Source organism: Leptidea sinapis, chromosome 25 (genome assembly GCF_905404315.1).
Source record: "Leptidea sinapis chromosome 25, ilLepSina1.1, whole genome shotgun sequence".
In the NCBI taxonomy this organism is placed as follows: domain Eukaryota; kingdom Metazoa; phylum Arthropoda; class Insecta; order Lepidoptera; family Pieridae; genus Leptidea; species Leptidea sinapis.
This window is the reverse complement of record NC_066289.1, coordinates 10,422,039-10,428,038: the sequence shown is the minus strand read 5'-3', so window position 1 is coordinate 10,428,038 and position 6,000 is coordinate 10,422,039.

Here is a 6,000-nt window from a genome sequence, read left to right as displayed (position 1 = left end):
GTCGAATTGTTTAAAAGACAAATATTGGCGGAATTAACACTAAAGAAAACTAAAAAATTTGGATATTCAAATTCAAATATTTTTATTCAAAATAGGATTCAAAATCACTTATTGAACGTCATAATCTACCACCCATTCAAAAGAGACTGCCTCAGACCTGAGAAGAATGGGCGCAAAAAACTCAGCGGGCTTTTTTTTTAATATAAAATATGGATTACAATGTAATATCGTACAATAAACATTTATAATTAAAGAGCCTGAGGGTGTTCGCTTTATTCCCAGTCCGTGGTGTCACTAAGAAAATCGTTTATGCTATAATAACCTTTCCCACACAAACGTTTTTTAACAATTCTTTTAAATTTCGTAACACATTTGTTTTGTACATTTTCTGGGATCATATTGTAGAAGCATATACATCGCCCAACAAAAGACTTACTACCTCGACCCAACCGAGTAGTAGGCATAACAAGTTTATGTTTGTTCCACGTGTTAACATTATGAATGTCACAGTTTAAATAATTTGGAACATATTCCAAACTAGAAACTAAACTAAACTATATAATATAATAATTATGGATCCTGACCTGCTTCAATATATTTTCTTATGAGATTTAGGACCAACTTGCACTATAGGAGAAAAAAGAACTACATAAACAATTTGCTATTTTAAAGTGATATCAATCACTTCTGGGGTTAATTAAACAAATTAAATTTGTTACCAAAATTTATGAATGATGCGGGACTCGAACCCGCGTCTCTCTGGTTCCGTCCGAGCACTCTTACCGATTGAGCCAACCGTACGAGTGATGCATGGATCGTAATTTATGGTAGGTCTTGTTCAACTCTCAGGTTGTGGCTAATTAATTTGTATAATTGGACGTAATTCCAGCAAAACGTTCCAAACCACAATCATGTCAAAATTGAGTTAAGAACACAAAACTGGTCACGTGATTCATATTAACGGACTGACAAAAATTGGCAGCCCTACTGTCACACTTTAAATGACATCTTGACTTTAAATTTTTTCAGGAACCATGTCCAATTAATCCCAGAAGTATCACTTTAAAATAGCAATTTCACTTTATAAAACCAAAATTTTTCGTACCTAAAAGCTGTTGGTGACGTCACACATTGTATCGACGTACTCTTCAACGAGCGAAATCAACACACCAAATTCCATTTTCAGACTTTCTTTGAGAAGCGTTCGTTCCGATGTGATATTAGCGGTCCTGTGGCATTCCCCACGCTCGCCCCGTCCTATCGAGATCGTGAACATGTGAGCGTGTCTGTACAAATCCATACAATTACAATGGCATGTCTGAAAAGATAGATCCACACGGTCACGACACGAAACCTGTGAAAGTTCGTATGCATGCATGCATTGGTTTTCTAGCAAGGTAGGCACTGTGGATCTAACTAGTCGTAGTTGAGTTTTGGAATATGAAAAGATTGCTTACCATAGGTAGCATCTAGCGTAAGAAAAATTTTATGGGTGGGTGTTCAATAGAAGTTTGGTTATAACGTAACGGAACCAAATTAAACTTAAACAACTTTTTTTTATGGAATAGGAGGACAAACGAGGTCACCTGGTGTTAAGTGATCACCGCCGCCCACATTCTCTTGCAACACCAGAGGAATCACAAGAGCGTTGCCGGCCTTAACACCAGTGCTATATTTATTTAGGTTTATAAAGAGATAGGCACTGCCTAATTGCCTATATGATATGCAAACCCCTGTCATAATCGTAAGCAAGTAAAAAGGGCCCACCATATATAATCGTTCTGTTAGAATATTGCAGTCTGTATGTTCGTTGAGCGCAAATTCACCTCATAAACTTGTATGTAATAACGATGTTCGCTTATTCTTTTGTTATGAGCCATGAGAGATGGCTCGCTATATGTCATGATATTAAGTCAAGATTTTTGATTAACCTGTGAAGAAAAGTCTACACTGACGTACGTTTCCTTAAGAAGTACAATACCTCAAAAGTATAACCATATTGAAGGATTAAGATTATACATATCTATGAGATATCAGAGTTGCATTAAAACCTTATTCATTATAATAATCGCTTAAATGTCACTGCTTGTTGAGGGAGGCGATGGCTGGCTCATGCGTCATGCTCGTGAACGGGGGGTTCTTGTGGTGGCAGGATGATCCTGTTGCCGGAGACTCGGTTTCAAATTCTTAAAAGTTATTGTGTATGTATATATGTATGGATATATACATATTTATTTATTTATAATCGCCTATAAAATGCTCACAGAATACCTTTATTGATTTATGGTGTATGTGGATGATGCAGCTACTGTACTCAATAACTTTTGTAATATTTTACATTTACTTTTTTGACTTACTCGTGTAATACATTGACTATTTGACGTTTGAGTGTGTTTGTTGCATCATTTTATATTTTACATATTATATTGTAATTGAAATGATTTGTAAATCTTGATATAAAAGAGTGGCAATGAGTTTCTTGCTACTTCTTCTCATTAGCTCAACCCTTTACGAAGTAGCGGTAGATTCAATAAGAATTTATTTTTTTGACATTCATGTGTCATTTCCGTGACCTACGTGAATAAACTGATTTTGATTTGATTTGATTTGATAACCAATTAATTTCAGAAATTAAAAAAAATCTCATGCAGTTAAGAAAATAAGACAATTAACTGACATACATTCGGCTACTTATTGTAAAGTGAACAAATTGAACTTAAATATGTATTTTCAAATGATATTTATGCCCGGGAAACATTTTCTGGGAAACAAATTTCCTTCACCATACACGTTGATAAGCATAAACATAAAGCCAGCAGAGATGATGCATGACCGACAGGGAGTATCCACGACACCAAATTACTATTTGATAAATACATAGACGCTAATACCACCGAAGCCTTTTGTAGGCGTAGGTGATATTAGCGTGATAGGATATTAGCGGGGCACTTGGATTTATAATTTTGTTACCTAGACCAATGCGACAAATAAGAACATTAATATTTTTTGTAATATGCATTTGATCGTAGCCATCTTGAATACGCTTCCCAAATTTGGATCCCCATACCTACAATATGTTTTTACTTTAAAATCCTTCAGATTTACTGTGCCACCATATCGGTAACACAGTCATAGAGACAACATAAGTGTTATTGAATGTAGAATGAGTAACCACAATTTGTCATACTTAACAATTTTTTTTTGGAAACAATATTCTTGATAATGTTATGTATTTACAAAGGCACATAAGTGAATGTTCTAGAAACTTTCATTGCCATAATGTAATATAATAACGAATATAAATTTATTATGCCTACTACTCGGCTAAGTCCAGTTGTTATAGTCTTTTGTGGGGCGATGTATATGCTTTTACAACAAGGTCCCAAAAAATGTTCAAATGTATTGCGAAATTCAAAATGATGATGATGATGAGATGAATTTCTTAATGATAGCACAGATTGGAAATGGAGCGACCGCCGTCTAAGAATTCATTCCCAAATGGGTCTAGTAAAACCCATGTTTGACTTAACGGGGCTCTGGGTGGGACCGGTTGGTCCATGGTGTTATGTCCGGTGGGTGGTCATCCTGCTGCAGTGCGATCGAGCCCACGTGGTATCGCGAGCGATCTGCGGACTGCGGCAGGGTGGTAAGTCCGTGGTTGGCTTGCGCCCGCCGCTCAGCGAGGTCGAGCCCACCGGTAGTGTACCGGTGAGCGCCCATCAGCCAGCGGCGAGGAAGCAGTCGTGTCCTAGGAGACTAGGTCACGTGGTAGTCCTCTTATGTTCGGCGGTCGTCGATGGTATGGCGCGATGCCACGCAAATGCTGGCGTCGCGCTCCATCGGCGCGCGTGAACATAGAGGTGCTCAGGCGACGAACGAAGTCGTCCAGGCTCTCCATGCGCAGGTCTCTGGAGATAACCTGACCTGGGGCCGCGTAGGTGAGTCGCGTGCGAACGTACGACCTTATAAACGCACAACTTCGTACGGAGAGGCATGTGGGACGCCAGCACGGGGCGGAGAACTTTCCGTGCGGCGCGTGTCTGGGCGACCACGTTCTTCACATGGGGCCGCATCGAAAGGGTCCTGTCGATAGTCACGCCAAGGTATTTGGCCTTCGGGGACCATTCGACGGTCTCGCCCATGAGTGACACCGGGGGCGGCAAAAGGCGCGCCCGGCCGATGGAATACGCCTGATAACACCGAATACTGAACCCCAGCCTTGAAGTTCACACAGGCAAAATAGACTCAAGCAGTTATTGTTTCTAAAACAGCGCCATCTAGTATCGAGTAGTGTATATGCGATTGTAATGTGAACCACCTATGTTAACTACTACCCGACCGAGTATTGATTGATGTATGAAAAACTTTAATGCATTATATTTGTCAGGCTTCTAGATTTGGCGCTATGCCAAGGATTTGTGATGTTTTTTAGTAAAGAACTTATCCAAGTATGTATTATATAATATGCAGTTTCATATCGAGAGGTAACGGTTAGTGCGCATTACGGCATGAAATTATGATGGATTCTAGCATGTTTTCACCACCAAGGCTCTAAAGTCATCTGCTGAATCTTTCATTATCTCTAATGTAAATGAATGTAAGAAAGATAATAATAATTTAAGCATATCCAAGCAATTTGGTTCCTCAATGGGTCGCTCAACAACAGATGCTGGTTTTAAGCTTATTCAGCAAATTATTTTTTAATCTATCAATGCAGTTTTTCATATCACTAAATTCGCAGACATGAGTCCTAAGAACAGATGTTTCTATGTCTTATAGTTTCAGACTAACCCATGCTCACCGTTCTTCATGATAGGAAAATTAAATACGGATAACCACTGATCACAAAGAACTATAAAGTTCAAAGTGCATACATTTCTGTTACGTTTCTGTTGTTTCTACACGGCCACATTACCTCTGGACATCACTGGAACGACCCCTCCTGTTCCTTTGCGCTCGTCCTGTTGCGTCAGTACGGATTGCGGTTAATTACCTACCGTTATATGTCGTGATATTATCATGCTATCACTGCTTTGTTTTAGAAGTTTTTATTTATTTATTAAAATATAATTGCACATTACAGATTAAATGATGATAATTAAGTGATGCTTTTTTTTTGATAAACAAAATAACACCTAAGAGTTGAACAAAGCAAACATAATTTTGTAATGAGGCGGTACTCGAACGGTTAGCTCAGTTGGTTAGAGCACCGGCACGGAAAGCTGGAGGTCGTGGGTTCGAATCCCGCATCGTTAAAATTTTGTTTTTCAAATTTTATTTGTGTACTAGCTGACCCGGCAAACGTTGTTTTGCCATATAAAGTATAATTCACGCGATAGTTTTATAAGTAATAAAATATTGCCTATATTTATAGCCTGTACATCATTTTGTTCTATTGTCAATAGTTTTTGCAGCGTACGCAAAAATAGGTTTTCGATTTTACACCTTGTGTTACAAAATAGCAATTTTATTACGGATCCCTAATTTTGAAAAAAAAACATAGTCTATAGCCTTCCTCGATAAATGGACTACCCAACACTGAAAGAATCATTCAAATCGGACCAGTAGTACCAGAGATAAGCACGTTCAAACAAACAAACACTGCAGCTTTATAATATTATAATATTAGTATAGATTAATCCTAGAAGTGAGGGTTATCACTTTAAAAACATAACGTATTGTTAAGTGATGCTTGTTTTGCACACCGTAACAAAGTGACGATATAACGTCATCTTCGTGAGGTCCAGAGATGCTGTTACTTAATAAATTTGTTAATCTTAGTTGTCAAATAAAAATATCAGCGCCGCATTGGGGTAATTAAGCTGGTTCCTGATTGTAATACAGATGAAAGTGGATCAACTTCTTCATATTATCATCGGTGACTTCATTTCGTAACCCTTGATAGTGAAGTCATAAACTATGAGGATATATATATCTAAGGCTTTTGATTGTGTTCAAAATTCACTATGGCATAAAAGGAACTGCGCTCGATCTTCTGAT